Source organism: Lissotriton vulgaris, chromosome 3_1, assembly GCF_964263255.1.
Source record: "Lissotriton vulgaris chromosome 3_1, aLisVul1.2, whole genome shotgun sequence".
NCBI lineage: Eukaryota > Metazoa > Chordata > Amphibia > Caudata > Salamandridae > Lissotriton > Lissotriton vulgaris.
The window spans coordinates 1,626,320,270-1,626,345,441 of record NC_141689.1 but is presented as its reverse complement, the minus strand read 5'-3'; positions in this window follow the sequence as shown (position 1 = coordinate 1,626,345,441).

Sequence of the window (25,172 nt, the reverse complement as noted above, 5' to 3'; positions counted from 1 at the left end):
GTTGCTAATTTATTAAGTTTGGTCTTTGCTGTTATTAAAATATGAAGGGCATCAGAAGACTTAGAGGTAAAATATTCATGCTCTAATCCTTTAATTTTACGTAATTGATCCTCATATTTGGTTCCCGTGGCCTTCTTTTTTTTTAAGCATAAGAAATAGTGAAGGCATGGAAAGCAGCTTTGAAAGCATCCCAGTTATTAGGAACAGAAGTATCTAATGGGTCATTAAAAATAAAAAATTCATCCAAAAAAGTAGTGACTTCTTTAATAAAGGTTGAATCAGATAATAAAAAAGTGTTAAATTTCCAGCGACTAAATTTGGAGGAGGTAAGTGTAAGGTCTAAAATTGCATAAACAGGTGCATGATCTGAAATAAAAATGGATCCAATGTCAGATTTTTGAATAGAAGGAAGAAGGGACTTACTAACCAAAATGTAATCAATCCTAGAACGAGTATGATGCATATTTGAAAAGAAAGTGTATTCAAGTAAATCAGGATTACAGGTTTTCCAAACATCATATACTGGACGAGAGGCAATGGCCGATTGGAAAGATTTGTGAGATTTATCAGGTTGAAATTTGCATTTGGACATTCTATCAGAAAAAGGGTCTAAACATTGGCTAAAGTCGCCAGCAACAACAATATTGGGACAATCAGTTGAGGAGAGAAGAACTTTAATATCATTCCAAAATTTGGGATCAGGTTTAACAGGGCCATAGATATTCATCAAGACTAATGTCTTGTTTTGTACCACAATCTTAGTCATTACCCAACGTCCATCATCAGTTTTTTGAGTAGATAAAATTTGAACTGATAAAGCTTTATGGAACAATATAGCAACACCCCCTTTTTTGTTAGGTGCAGGAAAAAAAAACAACCTGTCCCACCCATTGTCTTTTCAACTTTAGTGATTCCACATCTGAACAATGAGTCTCTTGAAGAAAAGCAATTTGAGAATTGAGTTTAGATAAATGGGACAGTACCTTTTGTCTTTTAACTGGATTACCAAGACCCCGGACGTTCCACGTAACAAAATTACACATGATGGAGGGTTGGGAGGGAGGAAGACATGTGGAGTAGATACACTGCAGAGATATGGCTACAAGAAAAAAAACACCATACAACAAAATTACATGAAGACATTCCAACAAGAAAACCCACAAAACTAAAATGCATTAACTCAAAGGCAATAAGAAAAAACAACAGGAAGTAAATATAAAAGCAAAGAGTAAAAAAAGAGAAAAAGACGACCAGACATAGTAAAGCAAAAAATAAAATGAAAAGCAGAGCATGAAAAAAGGGAAGAGCAAAGAAAAAGAAAAGAGAGAAAAAAAGAAAGAAAGGAAAAAGGAGGAAATGAACAAACAGATCAGGGTAAAACAGCCCGACCTGTGAGAAGAAGAAAGAACAATAAGGGGAGAGCATGTTGACACAGAGCGGAGCGGATCTCATAAGGAAAAATAGAGAAAGACGAGAGCCTCAATAAATAGGAAAACATAAAAAAGAGATAAAGAGAGAAATAGAAAGGGATAGGAAAGGAGAACGAAAAGAAATAATAATAATGTATAAGAAAAGCGCTAGTAAAAGAAAAAACATAACTTAGAAAGAATGAAGTTGATATGATAATTAGATAAAGATAGAAGGAAAGGAGCAGAGCAAAGAGATCAGGGAGCGAAGGAAGATTTTCAACTTTTCAGGATCATCGAAGGATTGTGAGCGCCCATTATGAGTAATTTTGCAGCGTTAAGAATAAGTAATTCCATATTGAATATTGTGATATCTCATCTGAGGGCGTAAAGCTAGAAATTCTTTCCGACTTGCGTTGGTTGCATTAGAAATGTCCTGTGAAATAAAGGTGTTATGACCAGACCAATTAAGACGATGCTTAAGTTTAACAGCCTTCAGGACAGTCATGAATTCAGTAAATTCCAGGAAGAACATAATGATTCCACAAGGTTTCGCAGGATTGGAAGTAGGTCGGCCAAGGCGGTGCGCTCTTTGGATGTTAAGGGGTGTATTTTAAGATGGAAGACTCAAAAGTTCAGGAAGAAATTTTTGAAGAAAAAGCACCATATCTGGACCTTCAACATTCTCCGGCAAACCATATAGGCATAGGTTATTGCGATGATTGCGATTTTCCAAATCCTCTGTATGTATTTCAATTTATGAATTTCCTGCTCCAGCATTGGAATCTTCGTGGAGAAATCATGTAGGCCACTAACCCGCTGTTCCAAGTCCAATACCTTACTTTCCATGACAATCCACCTCTCTTCAATTTGTTGCAATTTCTCGTTAGTTGCAGTCATGAAAGGCTGAAGGCCGCAAACTTCATCTAGGATAGAGTCCAGAGCAGGGTTTTGAGAGGAGTGAATAGGAGACGGTGGATCATTTTTATGATGCTTAGGCTTCGTGCCCGTAATAGAGGATCTTGCAGCATGCGATTCATTAGCCATGTTAGCAAGAGTGGCAGAAGAGCTCTATGGATAACACAAGTGGCAGACCCAGTAAGATTGGAATTTGAGAGGAGTGCAAGCGTAAACAGATTGACTCAAAGAGTGCACAACAAATATTCCTCAAGGAGAAGTAAAAAAAAAGTAAATTTGTCCTTTTGTTTTGTTTTTGTGTGGCACTAAGGAAAAAAAATGAAGAACGTGAGCTCAGCGGCTATAAGATAGCGGCCGCTCAGATCTGCAAAAGGTACCACCAAGAGCAGGGTTAGCTTCTGATAAAAAATGTAAGTCCATGCAAACCTAACTCGTTGCAAAGGATCATTAGGATAAAGTAGTTAATCCACAAGAAATAATAATACCTCTCAACTGTAAAAATAGCAAAGATAGTCCAGCAAAACAAACATCCCAAAGCCCTCTTCAGATGAAAAGTAGTCTAGGGAATGGCGCTAGAGAGAGTCCTAAAAAAAAAAAAGTATAGCAGGAAAGTAGTACAGCATCAAAGTAAAAAAGAAGCAGCATGTGAACTATTTTCCATCGATGTCATCTGTTGTGGTGAAAAAAGTGACAAAAGCCCACAAATTGGAGGCAAAAACGATGCATATCAGCAAAAGTATTGAGCAGCAGGCCAAAATGAAATAGAGTCGACAAAAACAGTTCAAAAGCGTACAAAAAAACGAAGTTACCGGAGCATAGTTGAAATCACGGGTGCGACGACCTAAAATGGCGGCCGCCTGTGATTTATCTGAGGAGATCAGCGCAGGAGCACTAGCGTCGGCGTCTTTGGGAGAAATACACCGCAACCGCCCTCCAAATGTGCCGTACATCTTCTGACGGCAAAGGGAGCGTCTTACGTGATGAAATATAGCCTGGAAAAGGCTCCAAAAGAAGAATGAGTCCCACCGATACACGGAGCTCACAAAGGGTCCGCCATCTCGCTACGGCGCCAAGCCACGCCCCCACCAATTATATACAACATTGATTTGAATTTAAAGGTAGTACCACAGTCTGGACATTGGCCTTTATTTTGTGTCTTTACAGACTCTCACTTTAAGTGGCCCAAACCTAAACTAACCGATTGAATCACCCTTCACATCTTGGCTTTTCATGTTTACAAAAGGAGTCCTTACTCTTCTTTTGTAGGGCACTAGTGCCCACAGCCATGACACACCAGTGGCAAATGGCAATATTGACCATAAATATGTCCCGGCACCAACTAATGGCCCGAAGACCTAGAAAAATTTGTGACAGAGTTAAAGGCAGAAGTGATTATGAGGTCTAGAGATGTACCCTGTTATAAGATGGGTCAGGGCTGAGTAAGGAATATATTTTCTTGATAGTTTTCGAGGTTTAAAGCTGAAATCAACAAGCACAATGAGGAGACTAGAAGCAGGCAGTGGCTGATTAATGGTATTTAGATATTCAAAGAACGGTCTTATGGTGACAGGGGAATGGCATAGCATCACAATGGATACTTTACAGCCACTGTGTTGTGCACAAACGAAGAAGGAAGAGAGTTATGGGTAAGGCAGGGAAGGTCAAACAGGAGCAGTTCAGAAGAAAAATAACTCTTTAGATATTTCAGATTATGGGGGTTGTGGCTAAAAGAGACATGACGGCTGTTGAGATCAGTGGGTCATTATTTTGGGGTTGATCAACATTTCAGTGAATGACTTGCTGTTGAATGGGGGTGGTCAGACTATAGAATTCGAAGGGCTACTGATAAACTGAAGGAAATGCTTTGGGTGGCAGAGTGATTGTTGCTCAGTGCTTAATTTGCATTAAAATGAGTGCCAGTGCCCAAAACTCTAACATGAAGCCTGCAGCTGGTGCAATTAAATGCCAATGCCACTGCCAAATACCAAGGCTGCTTAGTCCTGAATCCACTTCATGCTTCTTTAATACACTTCCAGACACTCCTGGCCACTTTAGATCACTCTTACTGTCTCCAGCTGTCTTCCTTTATGACGGTCTTTCCATCTTTCTCTTCCACCGTCTTTCACTGTCTTTTTTATATCCATCTCTTCCTCTCCGTAAATGTAAAATGCAGAAGAATAAGTGTTGTGCCCAAACATTTGTGCTGGGGACACCCACCGGCAACCACTGGCTCAAATTAGGCTCTGTTTTTGCAAAATGGTCTGTTGGATGTTTAGTTTTGAAGAAGATTGGAGATGATATCAATTCAAGGAGTTATTTAGTCTTAGGTAAAGGGACAGAGGTGGTATAGATGTGAATCGGCAAAAGAGGTTTAAATGGGATGCTGGTTAAATGGCATGGGAAAAAGTGGCAGTTGCAGTGTTTACAGAGGCCTGTGATTTTGGCAGGCAGAACAGAATAGTATTAGGCAGTATTTGAGTTGCAGCTGGGACAGCAAACGCAAGATGGGACTGTGGTAGAGAGTTGATATTCTTGGGATCATTGCACAATACAACATCAACAGTGCTATAGATTCAGAGATGGCTTAATGGCCAAACTAATGCAAAGTATAAAGGGTTGTGATTGGTAGCTGTGACTCAAAGTAATGCAGCGTAAGCGGACCAGATGCTAGTTGTTCATTGGGTACCCATGGATGTAGACTGGAGATTGCATTCCCTTTTCAGTGATAGATTATTGGTGATTATTATGTTATGTTTCATATAGGTACCATACTATAAGCCTGGGTAACATCATACCCCTTCACCTACATTACCTCCCCTACACTACACTGTAAAAAGCCTTTTAGGATTGAACCTTTACCTAGTTCTAGTCCTGAGTGGAGAAGGAGGGTTTCTCCTAAAATAATAGTCCTATAATTCCATCAATAGAATCACACAGTATGAATGAATATTCATAATGGTTCTTAGAAACCAAGATGGGGCTACACCACCTTCCCCCCATATCTACGTACATGGTTCATCCCATACGTCATCCGCAAATCCAACAATGGCTAATACAAGCAACAATGGACAAAGGAGCCCTAGATACTTTCCGTACAAGTATAGCACCTCCCGCTAGTGTTAGTTAGAGGGAACCAAGACTTCCAGGCCGATACACTGACCAGAGTTTCAGAGGCTCCCTGCATGCAGACGCTCCAAATGACAGTGGTCTGAACATCCCTCTCCAGGTGCCCAGCTAGAGACCAAGAAGGGCTCCTACCTTTTTACACTTCAGGTAATGGGGTACGACTGAATCCTAGAGGGATTCTTGGCTTCACACCTACTCAGATGCTAGGTACACTTAGATACAGCTAGATAGGCCACGTATGTTTACGTGCACTTTTATCATGCATTTTATATTCATGTATTTATTCATGCTTATTGCAAGATGGTAGAACTGTACTATCCTTTTATATTCACTGTACTGCTGATAATATATCTCTGCTATTGTCTAATGGTTGTTGCAGCTCATATATTTTACACGAGAATAACAACTGTTCAATTAACCCTTATTGAAATGCCCAGACTGTTTATTCTGTGTATCTCTTCCAGAATACAAACTTTCAGAAATGGTGGTCGTGCTTTTTCTTTTCTCACCCCCGCTTCCTGGAACAAAATGCCCCTCCATCTCAGCATCATCTCTGAACACAGCCTCTTTCGAAAAAAGTTAAAGACCTGGCTTTTTGCTAATTAAGTCTTTCTATCATCTACTTCCTATGTCAGAGCCGTCTGCGAGCGCCATGAGACTCCTCGGATGTGATTTGTGCGCGATATAAATGTCCCTGAATTGAATTGAATTGAATCTCTGAGATAAGCTAAATGAGCATGAGTGACTGAGCGAAAAGTAGTAAATTCTTTCCACGATCTTGAGGGATCAGGGTTGCCATGTTCTAAGGTTGCCAGAAACTAACCTCTCCCCGATAAGAGGAAACACTAGTGGCACTGTAGGCTAGCTAAATGCAAATAGGCTAACATTTCTCGGTGGATGTGTACAGAACCAGTCTGCTGCCAATCTCACAGTTTATGTTATCCAAACGTGCAGGTCCTGCATGGGTACTATAGGAACTTCACGACAATTAGGCATGTCACATGTCCCCTTCCCAGAGTGCATGACTCTCTTGTCCTCTCTCTTTCCTCTAGTTGAATTTCATCTCATGATACATATACATCCACAAATACTGCATGATGCGCCACAAAAGCTTTCATCTACTCTTATGTATGATGTTGTGGTGTCTGACATGCCCCTTTTGGTGGATGGAGGGTGATCTTTCACATTTTCTAGGGGATTTTCATGTCTGTTCTGCCTCTTAATTGAGTGCAAGGGAGGCAGCTACCAGAACTTTGGAAGGAAGAGATTTGTAACTTCTGAGATGCCAGGACACATTAAGCATGAGTAGATCGGTTTATTAAGTCCAACACAGCAACCCTTGGCATGTCCTCTCTTCTCAGCAACTGCATACCTCCTACTCCTGGAATCCACAATATAGAATTCAGTAGAGGAAGCGTCCTGCTGCTAAAATACAACACATCTCTCCTTTTAATAACAAAACAAAGTATACCCTCTAAAGTCTAAATCCGAGCACTAAATCCTTTCAATAGTTACTTCTAATATAACCCATTTATCATGATCTTGGAAGTTTTGCAACTTTCCTTCTCTGCATACCAACTAAAATCATTTTGGATTGAGTGCTATAGCCTGATTGCATCCACATAAATAGGTTGCAAGGCCCAAAGAGCAGAGGTTATAAAGCATGCACGGCCTTAGTATGCCCATGGTACACCTTTAACAGGGCACGCTGGGCACAGACCTGGTAAGTTCTCTCTCTTACTGAAAGTCCATCCTCAGGACCCCACAAACTATGATGTGGCACACTGTCAGTGAATCCCCTGGAAGCTCCTTTGCCTCTGCTCCTGCCTCTATAATATGGCGAGAGTGCAGAAGCTAAGTGTTCCCTCATTGCATGGACCCAAGAACTTGTGGCATGTTTACCCACATGTTTTTGGCCCCATGCAAATATTCACTGAATCTTGCGCTACATTTATGTCACAGTGGCACAACTGTGTCATAATATGTCCAGCAGAGGCGGTTGCGGACAATCGAAACTAGTAGGGCAGCTCAGGGTGGGGGAGGAGAAGTATTTGGGAAATAAAACTAAACAAATAAAAATCAGGTATCTGCCCATCCGCTCCCACTGCAGCCATCTCATTGCTCCTGCTCCTCTCCTCCTTTGGAAGTGGATGGGCCTGAAATACAGACACCCCACGCAATCCAAATGCTGCTCTCATGCTATGATTGGTCGGTGCGGCCTGGTTTACCTCTCAGACAGTGCCTGGGAGCCTGTGGCCTTTCTTCAACTCAGCTGTGGAATACAGCTGGGTTGGAGAAACATGAATTGCACATGTCTGTTTAGCTGGCTTAGGACGGCTGGCCAAACTGACATGAGCTCTTATAAGTTTCCACAACTCCTCCTTGCATTGGTCCAGCCAATTACACTCCCATGTAAGTAGCAGAGGCAGATATTAATAAAATCAAAATAAAATTTTTTTATTATCATTTTATTTATGATATGCTGGCAGTTAGGCGATGCTCCTCTGCCAAGATGGAGGAGCTGCCCTTGATGCATATACAATTGGAGAGCAAACAGGGGTATTGATATAAGCAGTAAATCAGAAGCTGTGGCACTGGTAGTCAGGTCTCTGGGGCACCCACTGGATTAAAATTATGGCTGTTTTTTCACTACGAAGCCTTGGCATTGAGGGTTATTTTTCGTTTTTGTATTAGGGTATCTGACACCCTTGCTAAACCACTGATAAGGGTGTTGACTATTCCACCAAGACCAGATTCTTCACATTATAAAATTGATGCAGTCTACCAAAATGTAAAATCAAGGTCTGATCCACGAGGCGCCCTCCACCATAAACTTAGAAATGTCTGGTAGTCTACTGAGATTGTGAAGCATGTGGCCAAGGCCAGTGCCGAGGTGCTCAAGGATTTCCCAATGCATTATAAGCATGCTACTTTCAATGTAACTGAAGTAAATGTTAGCTTCTGCATGTATCACTCATGTTGTAAATGCTTCTCTCAATCATGGAAACTAAGGGTAATATTTACAAGCCCTTATTGCCATGGGTAAGTCTCATTTTGTGACATTTCCGTGGTGATAGGGGCTTTGCCTTATTTACACTCAACGTGGCTTAATGCGGCCTTGTAAATCAGGCCCTCTTTCACGCTGTGCTTAGTGAGAAAAGGGTGGGCAGTGGGTGTTACAGTGGGCATTCCACTGCAACACCCATTTATTTTGACGCTGCCCGCCATTTACAAGGGCAGTGAAAATAGGAGACAGAGCCAAAATTTAGACCACGGAAAACCTCCTCTTAACACAGTAAAATGAGGAGAAATTATTTATTTCTCCTCGATTTAGCTTTTTCCATGTTTGCTGCCTTGTGCATCATTTATGGAAAAAGCAAAACGCCTTGAATTGTTTATGTACAGGAAGGTGACCCTTCCTGCACATAAACAATCTTTAAAAAAATTACATTTTGTAACTTCCATGTTTGCTGCATTAAGCAGCACACATAGAAGTAACAAAATGGCATTTCAAGAGTGTTTACATTCAGGAAGGGGGACCTTGATGTAAAGAAACAATCTTACCCTGCATGCAAGCACCCTTGCACTATGGAGCAAGGGTACCTGCTATGGTGCTACACTGCTAAGTGTAGCGCCAGAGCAGGAGGAAATGCAAGGCTGCCCCATGTCCTTGTAAATATGGTGCAGCCTTGCGTTTCTAAAGGGGTGGAGTGAGGTGTTAAGCAACTTCTTTGTAAATACCCCCCTAAGTTTATTGCATGTTTTGATAGAATATGAACTAGATAGAACCCCACAATCCTTTTCTGGAGTTAATACCACAGGGAAAATGACAATAAAGCCTGCCAAATTTTACAAATTTCGGGGCATATTATCAAGGGCCCTATCTCCGCTTTTTTGGCTTTAAAAGCCAGAAAGGCGGAGATAGAGTTTTCACCCTATTTACAAGGCGGTGCTAACATGCATTAGCGCATGTTAGCAGCAGTTCTCGAAAACGCCTCACCTTGCATCGCTAATGAGATGCAAAGTAGGCGTTTTGTTTCAAAACAACACAGATAATATTGCTAACTGCACTACTCTGTATTAACAAGCCGGCCCAGGACACCCATAGCGATATAAAAACTGTGGTTATCGCAGTTAGCTAACGTCTGCAAAATTTCTGACTTAGCTATATTTATAAAGGGAGGTGGATTCTAAGCCTAAATCCACATCTCCTTATTACCAAGGATTCCCTTATCGCTGCAGTTGTATCGCTGGATTTCCAGCAATGTTCCCTCATTTTGCCACTATCGCTGGGTTTTATATGGCCGTGGAGATAAATAAGCATTGATAATAATTTGTTATCTCGGCTAATAAATTCAGCGTTAGCCGGCGTTAAACACAATTCCGCTAAGCGCGCTCTGCGATATTTATTGCAGTTTGTTGATAATATGCGCCTATGTGTGATGTTTGTTACCCGAAATTCCTGATATTGTGCCATTAGCGATGTAACAAATATGACACACATTTGGGGAAAATATTTGCACTATTGCACTGGAAAAAGACTCAGAGCATGAGCATCTGTTGTTCGCAGCGCTTGTTTTTTGCTCCATTTTTTTAGATCGAAATACGTCCTCAAATCCAAAATGGACTCAAGGACGGATTTCACCCTAAAACATAGGGGCATATTATCAAGACAGGCGATAAAATTATCGCTGTTTTAGCAGCAGAAAACTGCCGCTAAAACGGCAATAATGGGCTTGATAATATGCTCTATGGAATTCCAATTGAAGCCCTTGTTAAATGTCCCACACATTTAACATGGGCTTCAATTGGAATTCCATAGAGCATAATATCAAGCCCATTATCGCTGTTTTAGCGGCCGTTTTCTGCCGCTAAAACAGTGATAATTTTATCGCCTGTCTTGATAATATGCTCCATAGTGCTAAATGCTGGTTTCGCATTTCACAATTATACAAAAGCAAATTGTACGAATTTCGCACATCTGTCCATCAGCCAAAAACTATTTTTTAATGCGTTTGGCAAAAACTTGTGCTCCTCTTTAAAAGCTTCAGACTTTCTCTACCTGACTTGCAAAGATATTGCCAAAAATAAGACATATATATATCCTGTTAACCTCATCTCCTGCCCTTGGCTTGATGTGATGCAGTAAGTGGAAACAAAGCAGACACGGTATGGGAACGTTGTTTAATAATGGATTAAGGAAGGAAAATGTATTCTGAAAAATTAATAGGGGCAAATATCAAGGAGAGAAAAGCATGGTGGTTAATTTGGTTACAAATTGATAGCAAATATTCATGTCTGACATCAGTACTTTTCCACCTCACTGGGACCCATGCGCCTGATGCTTGGCAGGGTCTCGGAAAGCATAACACCAACAACTGCATGATTGCATACTTTTACAACAGACAGCCGCAGTGCCATGACAAAAGGATAATGTAATATACATGCATAGATTGTATCCTGCGGGTTTATGCATTTGTGGTCACTGTTGCTTTAAACAGACATGTCAGTTGCTTTAGGATCAGCAAGCAATTCCCAGGAGATTTCCCACTTGGAATTGTGTTATTTTCTATGGTGGTTGCTTTTCTATAGCCCTTCCTTTTCTTGATGAGGTGCTGAAGGACATTTACAGGCGGATAGCACACTACTCGGTAGATAGAAGAGAGAGGGTCCCTAGAGTTGGAGCAAGTCATTTGTGAATGTCGCAGTACATGAGGTCAGGTCATTTCAGCCTCTGGAGATTGACTCACAGAGAAAAAGTCTCAATTGTGTCATTATCTGATCACGCGATGTTCTGCTAGTGTGTTGCGTAACATTTTACGCAAATGGGGCCTTATTTATGAATGCCTTGCGTCAGTTTTGCGCCACCAGTGCGTCACTTTTTGTGACGCACCAGCGGTGTAAAAAATGCGCCTCGTTGCGCCAAATTTAAAAAGTGACGCATCTAGGTAGATGCGTCACTTTTTAAACCCCTGCGTCACATTATACCTGCGTCAGGTATAATGTATGCAGAGGGGGCGTTCCCCCGCAAAAAGCCTCGTAATAGTGACGCAGTGAAATCTATGAGATTTCACTGCGTCACGTTTAGGATGCTGCTGCGTCAAAATCTTGCACCTGCCTCACAGCAGGCGTAAGACTGACGCAAGCCCTTTCACATGGGGCTTTTCCCATGTGTAAGCACGCATTGCTGGAATTGCGTCACTTTTGTGGCACACTCCAGCAATGCGTCACTTTTGCGCTCACAGATACGTCCTCCTTGCGACATGATGCGTCGTACATTAAATATGACGCATCATTGGTGTCGCAAGGAGTGCGCAGTGAAAAGTGACGCATCGCTGTTTTCACGCAGCGATGCGTCACTTTTCATAAATGAGGCCCATGGTTCCTTCATGTGAAATTATCACTCACGACACTGGCAAACCACATTTTACTATATTTTCGTTAAAATCTGTGATTTAACACACCCCTAATGATGTGCAGTGTGGTGTCTTATCGTTGTTTTGTCTCCTGCGCCTTGGTGTGTATTGAAGCAAAAGAACTGAGAGAAAGGAAGCTTAGACATAGCAAGATACTGGGCGTGTAGATGAAAAAAGATGTGTGAAGTCACTGTGATCGTTGTCGGCAGTATTTTATTTTTGTGCATGTGCTGCAGAAGAGGCTGTTCACGTCTTGTGGCTGAAATATACATCTATGCTGATGTATGAAGTAAAGCTAAGGAGAATGAGAGATAACTGCGTTTAAGGTTGTGCATAACATCCATGCTGTGATTTGCTCCAGTTTCTGGTTGCTATGTATGGTCCTAATTTCTGTGATATTCCTTCCCTCATAGTATTGATGTTTGACTCTTTCTACTTATTGTATAAGCCTCCATCCTTGTTTTGGGAAGAAATTTCCTTCACTATCTTCCTGAATTTCAGGTGGTCTTAAATGTGTTTTATGTTTTTTAGGGAAAATGTTAAAACGTTTTGCTGCCTTTACAGAGAGAAAAAGCCACCAGTTTGTTTCTTCTTCATGGATGGACAGTCAATTGGGCTGTAAATCTGGAGGAGAGTGTAATATTCTGTATTTATTGTTGAAGCTGTACCTGGATGATGGAGTGTGTCTTACCTTAGATAACATTTTGAGTGGTGCAGATAATGGCTGCTATTGGCATCCAGTGAATGCCTGGAGCACAACTGAAATGTGCTCCCATAGATGAAGGTGTATTGGGTGTCTTGATGCCACATTTCCGATTCTCTACAGTGTTTGGAGACGTATGAAAAAGGTGCTTAGGTTAAGACCATTTGCATTGTCCAAGTGAAATATGATAAAGGAGATTGTAACCTCGAGCTTCCGAGATAACAAAAAATGGGAGAAGATTTATGAGCGATTCGGCCTTGTATAGTTAGTGTTTCTAGTTGTTTGGTTCACTCGTGGATCCAGGGACTTGCTGGAGTCCATCATCAAATCCAAGATGTTCACTTCTGTTAATGGAACTGGTGGTGCATCATATTCCTGGGTCGAAATTGTGGTTGCCTTCTATTTTCTGCAGGCTAGTATCCCTGCTTTGGATTATTTGAATGTAAGGTGATTCCTCGGCATCTATTTTTCATGTCATGACTTCTCTAGATTACCTTAGTTTTCAGATGATTTGTGTGCCATCAGCAAAGCTGTAGCATGCTAGGTTGAAGTCAGGAATCTGATGGTGGTCTGGTGAGGTGATAGCTTTGACCAGATGCTTTAATTGGGAGATCAAAAAATGGCTAAGTGAAGCCAGAGTACGATGTATGTCAGTCAGTGTATGAATAATGATGTTTTTGGCAGGCATTGTTGTGGGCAGTTTTCTTCTCATTCAACAGCTTTGATTTAGAAACATGGTGGCCTGTGATTGCATTTCAGAAAGATTACGTATGAGGGATCTTTGCAGTAATGTACTCAAAGTTTTGGAAATCGGTGAAGATCCTATGAAGTTCCTTGCTAGGGCATTTTGCATTAGACATCTGGGGCAGATTTATCATACTTTCATGCAATGCAATGCAGCAAGACAACTTGCTGCTCTGTGCTGTGTGAAAGAGAGAGGGCAAGAATTTACCATATTTCCAAAATATAGCACATTCTTTTTCTCTGCCTGCACTGGGGCCAACTGTACATCCTTGCATCGACCGAGGCACCCTTACTCTGTGGTGCAAGGGTGCCTGTGTTGTAGACAGTTTTGTTTCTGTGCAGAAAGGGGCGACTTTCTGAACAAAAATAATCCTGAGAGGCATTTTCCTCTTTTTAAAACAGCACACTTCAAAAGAGGAAACAACTTCGAGAATGTGCGCCAAAGGCAAGCCTGTCTACGTCTGTCTGTGCATTGACCACGCCCAGCGCCAGGGACCCTGACCCTACTGTCACCCAAAGTACACCACCACCGAGCTCCAAGTCCTGAACCCAGGACTCCTCAACAACAACTGCTGCAACATCTCTCCCCATTCCACGTTTGGACCTTTTACCTGTTGGGACAGCCTATTCTCCTGCAACACCAAAGCACCAGCATGCACAGCAATCTCTACAATGCCTACCAAGACTACCAAAGACCGTCTCCACTGCCTCCTACTCAATGCACAATCTCCCTGCAAGCACTCCACCGAGATATGGGACACCATCACGTCCATCCCCCGACGTCATCTTCCTCACCGAGACCTGGCTCAACCCAGCATTCGCACCCATCACCTCACTCGACAGGAACAAGATAGCTCACTGAGACAGTGTCAACAAGCACTGAGGTGGAATTGTCATCATCTTCAAGGAATCCATCCACTGCACAACCATGCAAATGATGTCACCCTGATTATGGAACACCTCAACTTCCAACTCTGAACCAACAGCAACATCACCATCAGAGGCACACTCACCTACAGACCTCCAGGACTGCACCCCAGTTTCTGCAATACCATTTCTGATTTCATTGCTCTGCTCACCATCGACTCCAAAAATGGCAACTTTTTCAGTGACCTGAATTTTCACATCGATGACCCTAATGATACCAACCTCCTCGAAAGTATGAGCGACATTGGCCTCACCCAACTTGTCACCAACCCCACACACATTACAGGACAAACACTCAACCCCATCTTCATGGCCAGCGACAGAGTCAAGTACAGCCATGTCACTGAGCTCACCTGAACAGGCCATGCCATCCTCCACTTCTCCATCTGGGGATCCCCTTACACCTCCTCCAAGCCACCCAGCACCTCACACAACAGCTGGAACAAGGTCTCAGAGAGACAATGGGCCGATGCCCACAACACCTCACACCCTCACACCGCAACTAACCTAGAACAGGTGGTAAAGAACCTCCCTGGCAGGATCTCAGGTTGTGCCAACAGTCACCCCCAGAAAACCCACTAAGAACAAGAGGTCCTCCAAGCAAACTGGTTAGTACACATTGGAATTAAGAACCGAGAAAAGCACCTGCAAACAACTCAAAAGGAAATGGTGCACCAGCTTGGAGACCACAAACCAAAGCGCTTTTAAAACTACCCTCAACCAATACCATCAACTCCTGAAAAAGACGAAAAGAAGTGCACTGGCCAACCACATTGAAGCAAGCTTCAACCACAGATAGGAACTCATCAACATCATCAGAGCGTTCTTCAGCCCCTCAGCCACCAAAATCATCATCACCCCTTCCCAGGAACTCTACGACACCTTGGCAGACTTCTTCCACGACAAGACCTCCATCATCTACAGAAACTGCGAACCCCAGCCCACCAACATTCTCAGCCATCTCGCCCCCAATGAATGAGGATCACAACTACCTGCTCACCACCTGGGACTAGCTCACCACACATGACACCACGGCCATCAGGCATCCGTCCACTCAGGCACACCCACAGGCCCTGGCTCCCACCACATCTTCAAACTTGGGGGGAAGATGATCAGCAGCAAGCTCACCGCCGTCTTCAATGCATCCATCACCAGGGTCACTATCCCCAAAGAATGGAAAAATGCAGAAGTCAAGTCCCTACTCAAGAAACCATCTGCCTACCCCAAAGAACTCAACAATTACTGCCCCATCTCTCTGCTGCCCTTCCCTGTTAAAGTTCTCAAGAAGGCCATCAACTGACAACTCACAGAACACCTAGAGAACAACAATCTTCTGCACACTTCCTAATCCAGGTTCCACACCAACCACAGCCACAAAACTGCCCTGAACAACAGCAGGCCTGATTCTCTTTGACCTCTCTTTGCACCACTCGACACAGTATCTATCACACCACACCCTGATCAAGAGGCTTCACAAAATTAAAACCCAAGGAGACGCCTCCAGTGAATCACCTCCTTCCTCACCGGAAGCACCCAAAGAATCTACCTTCTTCCTTTCACCTCAGATTTTAAGACCGCTATCTGCGGCGTCCCTCAAGGTTCATCCCTCACCCCAGCCTTTTCAACACCTACATGAACCCCTTGGCCAATGTTGTCAGATCTCTTGGACTGAACATCATATCCTATTCCAACAATATGCAATACATCCTCTCGCTATCAAAATGCCTTTCTGCCACATTGACCAACTTTCGCAGGTGCATGATGAGCTTCCAAAATACCAAGTAAGTTAAAGGGTCTGAGGGAGATTTACATACCAGCGCGGATAAGTCCCCCTATCATATACCACAATACCAAAGAATCTGCGGGTCCCTGAAAAAATTATATATAAACAGACAAGCTAAACTCAACAGGACGCACAACCTTGGAGGAAGTCCCCTTCAAGTGGAGGACATCCCATCACTGACCAAGGTGGCATGCTTTATCATTTGGGATCTCATCTTGGCTGCAACCTATTGCAGCCAATGAGCTACAACTCCTTGATAGTGTAAAGGAGAAGCCCAGAGATGTTTTAGTGTAATCCGGGGGCTAGATCTCTTAAGATCAATGAAGCAAGACACTATGTGGTGAAAGTATATGGTGCAGTGTAAACAGAGAAGTGTGTTAAATTTGACTACCAGGAGAAAAATGAGTTTATTGAATATCTCATGGTGTCAAATGTTAAAAACAGTCGAAGCGCGGTCTTATAAAATGTACGAACGCACAAGTGAAGAATATAAGAAAGGTCTACATGTTTCAACCAATGTTGATCATTGATTGATCATGGTTTTCTTCAGGACCTGATTATTACTACTGCTAAGACTGGTGAAATATTCAAATATTGTCACGGGTAGTTAGCTGAGCTATACAAATCCTGATTGATATCCTTGTTGCACCTCTGGCAGGAAGGCGTACACTTCAGATGCATTTCCAGGTCTACCAGTGTTTGGTAGATCTGGGAATGCATCAGAATGGATGGGTGGCCTTGTATGGCTTGGGAAATCTGAATCTAGGTTTTGCCTCACCTTGCTTCAGCTTGCATGGTGCAAGGGCAACCCACACTGATAAATCAGGTCCTTAGTTGAAGTAGTAGTGTCCTTTTGCCTTCATGCTGAGCAGTGCATAAATCCTGTTGAATTGTTGGCAAAGAAGATTATCATGTTGAATGCTATATTTCTTCCATTGGTCCTCTTGAGAGGGGATAGGTTTGACAGGACCTCTGGAAAGCAGTTATAGAGCTTAATTATATAATTTAATTGATCAGGACATCAGCTTTGTGAGAGATGAAAATAGAGCACTTAGTGGTTGAGTTTGTGCCCCTATCTCCAGGTGTGATTTTTCATTACTGTTGCTGTAGCAGTTGTGTTTCTGGCCATGATGATGAAGAGAATGAGATTGTGGTTACTTTATGTGATGCGAAGGTTTGGTATCACTGTAATTCATTCAGGCAAGCTGTGCCCAGCTGCATGCACAGGTCTAAAGATGAGCAGTGTGATTCTTAAAGCTTACAGCTAGATGTAATGGATCTTGACTGTGTAGCTTAGCGTAGTCGAACCAAACCTTCAGATCATCCCAGATGAAAATACTGGGATGACATCTACTGAGGCATATAGAAATGCTATGCCAGGGGCCTACCACAGGCCCCTATCACCCCTATGCTGTAGGGGGAGGGGGCCAACACTTCGAGGGCCCTAACCCATCATGGGAGTCCCATAAGGGGCCACTCTTCACATTCTACAGAGGACCACATCACTGTGTGATATGCCACTGTGCTATGCTGTAGAACAGCAGCAAGAATGTGAAAGAGGAGTTATGTGCATGGAAGCAGTGAACTAGGATAGATTCAGACTCTGTTGTGACAAAGTATTAAATCTTTGTGGTCTGCAAATTAATAGGAAAGCTTGGTCTTCGTAAGGTTCTTTTGTGGGAGGATTGCATATCCCTGCAGCCTCATGCAGGGTTGAGAAAATGGTCAAATCCTAACTAAGGGGCTCATTATGATGGTGGGCGGACATCAGTCCGCCCGCCATCATAACAGTGATGGGACCCCCTGCCAGACATGCGGTGGTCCCACCTGACCAATTAGGAGGCGCCCGCCACACTGGCGGGTGCATCCTGGCCATTTCACATTGCGGATGGTGCTGCTGGTTGCAGCACCAACCTCAATGTGAAAATGCCACAGTGTGGTTTTCCATACACAATGTGTCCGGCACCATGTGGTGCCAGCCAACTTCTGCATGGAAATGTAGGGGGGGGTACCATGGGTACTCCCCCTACACAGAGCACCCCCCCACTGCAAGAAGACAGGTGGAGGGCCCATTCTAATCACTATGGCGGTCCCTGCACGGCACTGCCGCAATGATGTCCTGGTTCCGAGTTCCGCAAGGCGGACGGAAAAGGACCGCCTTGGCTGACCATGGCAGATAGACTTTCCGTCCGCCGTGGAACCAATGTGATTACCACCGCCATCTTAATTTGGTGGTGGGTGAATCACATTGTGATGGCGGGAGGATCGCCCCCGCCGGCCTGGCGGAGGCGATCCTCCCGCCATCATAATGAGCCCCTTAGTTTTGATGGTGAACAGAAGATACACTATGGAGTCCAAGATTAGAATGAAGGTTTTTTAACTGTTCTTGTTCAAGGATTGATCATTGGTAAGAAAGCAGGACAGCTGGTGAAAGGTAAAGTAGAATGGTAAAGGGAAAATCAAGATAGTGGGGAGAGAGGAAGTCGCAGGAATGAAAAAGTTGTAAATGTGTTGAACTGTTGGTGAGGAGACAGAAAAGAAAGAGTGAAGTCATAGTCATTGTAGAAAATTGGGTTATTAGTTGTGCACAATATGAGGCCTGTGCAAGCAATAGGTCACCAATTTCCTCTTATTGGGACCCAATCACCACCTTATATCGCTTGATTCTTGGTATAGCAAAGCAGAGCAGTCCAAGGCCTACCCAAGGGAGGTGGAGTGGGATAATAATCACCATTTCACTGGCACACAATAATTACACTCTATAAATGATTGTGCAGTCTGTTCCTTTTCTTTGAAAAAGAAAAAGCCCATGTATTACATGCACATTACTAAATACTAAGTATTAATTTACAAATATATGCATACAACAGATTGTAAATACCCTAGATGACATCTGCAATACAATTTGAGCTCTATGGTGTCATAACCCTCAAAATCACAGTGCCCCACTCCCCCACCTATACAGGACAGTACATCACATATGAGGGGTTAACACCTAAAATAAAACAGACTTATTGTCATCACAACAACATAGATAGCAATCCTAATAGCTTTATTAAAGGTGCACTACATAAAAACACATGTTAAAATGTCACTATTGTCATTAACTATGTGTAAATGCAATCCTCAATATCGAAAAAGCGTGTTGACATTGTTGAAAACATTTCTATGAATAAGGATTTATAAAGCATTGAAAATATATAAAACATGCGTCTGCATCTTTTGTATACACCTACAGGCCATATTAAATCCACATGAAGAACCAGCCCCTAAAGGGCACTGCATTCCTAGTTGTAAAAAAAGGTTTTGAAATAGCAATGACAATCCAGGAGGGGAAATACATTTGTTGACCATGCAGTCATAGGGACACTTTTGAAAATGTAGTGGGGGGGAGAGAGGCTGCTGTGCCTTCTGCAGCATCCAAAACCTGGTGGTGCCATTGTCCATTTTGAGGCCACCACAGTAAAGAGAAAATAGGCAAATTGAAGAAAGAAGAAATATATGGAAAAAAGTCTTGCAGGGCATTAGGGCATGTCCCTCGAAGAGAGCAGTCAATATATATTGAACAGTTCTCCTGTTGAGCAGAGATGCTTCTTTTAATTTTTTGGAACACAGCCTCATGTCACACGCCTCCTTTTTTTAACTTGGTGGGTGACCGGTACCACCCTGGCCTCCCGCCTTGTTTCCAAGTAGGAGACAGCTCTGGAATCCCACCCCTGGCTGCCCTTGCTGGCTCTCCACCTGGTTGGTGTCCATTTCGACTAATGTGAGCACTTGCAGCATGCTTCTCTCATGTCCACTCCAGGTCTTGCTGTGTGTGGTTGCCACCACGCTCCACCAGACATGGGCAAATATAGCAGGGGGAGCGAACTTGGCTTGTTAAAATACTTGGAGTTGGGGGTCCTGGGCCCCTTTCTTCTTTGGTGGGGGTGCTTCTTTCTGGGTTGGCAGGGTCCCAGATTTGGGATCCCACCCTCCTTTGCACAGAATGGTCCAGGAGATGGGGTCCTCAGGAAGCTCTGGGGAGTGGGCCCCATGCACAGCCCAGCCCAGGAGTTATGTAAGGAAATACAGTGGAGCACCACACACTCATTCTCTCTAAAAAGAGGAACTCAAAGTGTTATTTTCTATATATGTACCCTCTATAGGCACAGGTAAAACACTGCAACCTTTCGCCTACATCCTTCCCTACATTTCATACATAACGGTTCATAGTGACTGAACTTTTACCTAGATACAACACATTCAGAACGTGGGTTTTTCCCTGGTTCAAAACTCATACATTATGCATGAGTCTTCTTGGAAGCACAGCAGGATTCACAGCAGGATGAACATCTCCTGTATAATATCTATGTTAAAGTTCAAGCCTGACATCATCCTTTAGGCTGACACAGTAACACAGCAAGGTAGGACCCCCGGGGAGACCTGTGGGTATATATACATTGTGTCTTGCTTAGACAGACAGAGAAGACCGTGACTTACCGGCTGACACCCTGACCAGAGACGCTGAGATTCCTGCATGCAGATGCTGCAGCTAGCAGCAGTCTAAATCTAGACCAGGACGGGGTCCCATATTTTCTCCTTACTCAGGTAATGGGGTTGACTACATCTTAGAGGGATTCTTGGCATAATGCAAAACACCTACACAGATGCTAGGTACATCTAGGTACATCGAGTTAGGGTGACCTCGTAGGTGTACGCACTTTCTTATCATGTATTTTATGTACTTGCATATATTCATGATTACTGCAAAATGGTAGAACTGTACCATCCCTTTACTTTCGTCGTACTGATAATCATATATCTCTACTACTGTCTGATGGTTGTTACAGCAAATCTATTTTACACACGAATAACAACTGTTCAATATATTCTTATTGAAACGCCCAGACTGTTTATTCTGTGTATCTCTGAGACAAACGAAGTAAGCACGAGTGACTGAGCGAAAAGTAGTTTATTGTTTCTACTGTCCTGAGGGATCAGGGTTGTCATGTTCCGAGGTTGCCAGAAACTATTCTCTCCCCGATAAGAGGAGACTCTAGTGGCACTGTGAGCTAGCTAACGCTAACAGGTCAACATTTCCGGTTGGGGTGCTATAAACCAGTCTGCCACCAAACCCATAGTTTATGTTATCCGAACGTGCAGATCCTGTATAGGATATAAAGGAACTACACAACAAAAGATCAAATCTTTTAAATGCCATAACTTGGGCCCTGCTGGGCCATTTTCAAACTTCCTGGGCTCATTTACACCTAGTGGCGAGCTCTAGCCACACGTAGCACTTTTAGCAGACCTCCTTACCTCCAACATGTCACATTGTACAGGAAGCGGATTTTACTGGCTGCCTGTCACAGAATTCCTCCTTTTTTTGTCACTGGTGCATAGTAGTCCAGATTTTTGGAGGTTTAAGGGGGACCAGCCTCACTGGCTCTCTTTAAGCCCAACTGTTCCTGGAGTCAACAGTGGGCAGAGTCCTTAGTCCTTTAGGGCATCAGGGGGCTTGTCCTTCCAGTTGTCCACTGCTGAGGCTGCTGCCCAGTTCCAGTAAAACCCTCTTTCCCACCTTGGTAGGAGCTTTTAAATGGGGGTGAAAGGTTCCAGAAGCCAGGCACCCCTGGCCAATCCTATGGTGCCACGTCATCCCTTCACCCCTGCCTCAACCCTTCTGCGCATTATGCAGGGACAGTTCAAGGTGTGCTGCCCTGAAATCACTGGTCACATCTCCTCAGGGAGCCTCAGCTCTGTCCTTAGCTGACATCACTGCCAGGCCTTTCCCAACAAAAATTAAAAGAGGAGCCCCTCCTATGTCAGCTTCAGAGGTCTGGACTCCCTCTTTTGTTCAGTGAGCCTGGGCTGTCCCAATCCTGGTACAGTGAAACAGCTGACTAAGGAATCGAGATTTTAATCCCCACCCCTTCCTCCTCAGGTTACCTCTGCTAGGGAGCAGAGTAACTAACTTGATCCATCAGTGTGGCAAAAAGTCAGAGCTCTGATTCTGAGCTGACCCTGAGAAATATGGAAATTCTGCTTGACTCATGAAGTGTATATGTATGATCCTAGGACCTGCATATTTGAACTGGGAGCACGCATTTCACTTCTGTTTTATATCATGCTGGACTTTGTAGGCCAAATGGAAACAACCCTGCACTCTAAGGCAGATTTTACTTAAGTGTATAATACAGTGTCACTGCTGACAAAGCAGTAAGCTATACTGACTTTACCTATCAATCAATCAGGAGTTTGTTAAAGCGCGACTACTCACCCGTGAGGGTCTCAAGGCGCTAGGGGTGGGGGGGAGGGGGGGTGCAGGTTCCATTCCATCAAGGAGGGGGTCTGTCGAAGAGCCAGGTTTTGAGGTTTCTTGCGAAGATGGGGAGCGATGTTGTCTGTCTGAGGTGGAGTGGAAGGGCGTTCCATGCTTTGGCCGCGAGGAAGGAGAAGGAACGGCCTCCCGATCTGGTCTTTCTGGTGCGAGGGACCACGGGGTAGGAAAGCTGGGCTGATTGTAGGGTCCTTTGGGGTGCGTGGAATTTGAGTTGGCTGTTCAGGTATGCTGGTCCGGTGCCTTGGAGGGCCTTGTGTGCGTGGGTGAGCATCTTAAAGGTGATTCTCGCCTCGACAGGGAGCCAGTGGAGTGTGTGCAGGTGCTGGGAGATGTGGCAGTGTTTTGGCAGGTTGAGGACCAGTCTTGCGGCGGCGTTCTGGATGTTCTGTAGCTTGCGGATGAGGTTTTTGTTTATTCCGGCGTAGAGTGCGTTGCCGTAGTCGAGTCTGCTGGTGACCAGGGCGTGAGTGACTGTCTTTCGGTGTTCGAGGGGGATCCATTTGAAGGTCTTACGAAGGAGGCGGAGGGTGTGGAAGCAGGAAGATGAGACAGAGTTGATCTGGCGGTCCATTTTGAGCTCGGAGTCCAGGATGATTCCCAGGTTGCGTGCGTGGTCTGTGGGGGTTGGCGGGTTTCCGAGGGCGGTGGGCCACCAGGTGTCGCTCCAGGCATCGGGGTTTGGGCCCATGATGAGTACTTCTGTTTTGTTGGTGTTTTGTTGTAGGCAGCTGTTTTTCATCCATTTGGCGACGGCTTCCATGCCTTCTCGAAAGTTGCGTCTGGCGGTGTTGGGCTCGTTGGATAGGGAGAGGATGAGCTGGGTGTTGTCTGCGTATGACACGATGTTGAGTCCGTAGGTTCTGACGATGGGGGCAAGTGGAGCCATGTAGACGTTGAAGAGCGTCGGGTTGAGGGAGGAGCCCTAGGGGACTCCGCAGGTGGTAGGTGTGGGGTCCGAGAGGAAAGGGGGGAGTCTGACCCACTGCGTCCTGCTGGAGAGGAAGGAGCAGATCCAGTCGAGGGCCTTGTTCTGGATTCCTGCATCGTAGAGTCTGCGTATTAGGGTGCGGTGGGAGACTGTGTTGAACGCCGCTGATAGCTCGAGGAGGATGAGGGCTACTGTTTCTCCTTTGTCCAGTAAGGTGCGGATGTTGTCTGTTGCTTCGAGGAGGGCGGTTTCCGTACTGTGGTTTTTTCTGAACCCGGATTGGGAGGAGTCGAGGATGTTGTGTTCTTTAATGAATGTGGCGAGTTGGCTGTTGATGGCTTTCTCGATGACTTTCGCTGGGAACAGGAGCAGGGAGATGGGTCTGTAGTTTTTGAGGTCGGTGGGGTCCGCTGAGGGTTTCTCCAGGAGGGGGTTGACCTCGGCGTGTTTCCAGTCGTCGGGGAATGAGGCGGTCGCCAGGGAGCGGTTGATGGTTTGGCAGAGCATGGGTGCAATGATTTTGGCGGCTCTGTTGAAGATGTGGTGGGGGTAGGGGTCCGTGGGGGCCCCTGAGTGGATTGACTTCATTGTCTTCAGTGTGTCTTCGGTGGTGAGGGCTGTCCAGTCATCAATCGCTGGTTTCCGGGTATCGGGGGTCGGGAGTGCCCACTAACATTTTAAATCCTACCCTAGGTCAATTTCTAACTTTGCAGAGACCCATATGAACCAGGCTACCTGCCCACAGTTACTGGGCTGTGCACAACAGCAGTTTCCTAAACTGAGCCAGCACACAGATGTGCACATGTGTCACCATCCAGGTGCGCCCTACACTAGCTGCTTCGAAGCAGCCTCATAAAAGGTGGATACTAGCAGTAAACATGTCCAGTCCATTTACTATGTAAATATTGTGGGTGAGACACAAATAGTGAGACTGACCCACAATAAACTGTCAAAAACCAGGTGATGAAAAAGCAAACAAATTCAGGTGTTCTGAACGGGTGGATCCATTTCGCAGCAACAGTGATAAAGTTTGGTGGGTCCTTGAAGTGAGGCAGCTCCTACGAAGATAGCAAAAATTTGCAGGGGATGTTCAGGAAAGGGTGTGGGATTGGTTAGTACAGAATGAGAACCAGGTGAGTTTGCAGGTGTGGAGAGGAGAAGGTGACCAGGGTTGGAAGAGGGACAAATTAAAGCTGAGTAGGAGAAAATTAGAGAAAGAGAGGTTTGGGGAGGAGGGTGGAAGAAAAACATTACGTTGGGTGGGGTAGTAGCCTTCTCTTCTTGGATTAGCTAGGGAACAATAGGGTGGGGTACTATGTGTAGTGTTGGCAAATACAAAATACCACACCTGGAAGAACTGAAAAAGGGTTTTATAGCATGGTACTGAATTGAGTCAAACCAGCTGACAAAGGAGGCGCAATCATCCTGATGAACAGATCAATGTACAGGGAAGAATGCAACCGCCTTTTAGCTGATGTCGTGAGCTATGAGAATTATTCAACCGACCCGACAGTTCGTCTCACCAACAAAATCAAGGGGATGGTTGACGAAGCACTGTGCAATGATTGGATCAGTAAACAAGAGGCCGATTTCCTTGTGAATGAATATCCCAGAACACTGAGATTCTACACCCTTCCCAAAATTCACAAAGAGAAATTCCCACTGCCTGGCTGACCTATTGTGTCCGGCATTGGATCAATCCTTGAGCCTCTGTCACCATTTAGAGACTGGTTCCTCAAACCTATAGTACAAAAGTCACAGTCCTACTTACGAGATACTAAAGACGTACTATGCCTCCTGAGGGACCTGGAAACCTACATCACAGAAGACCTGTTCATTACCATGGACATTGAGGTGCTTTACACGAGCATCCCTCAGAGACGTACCATGGAAGTT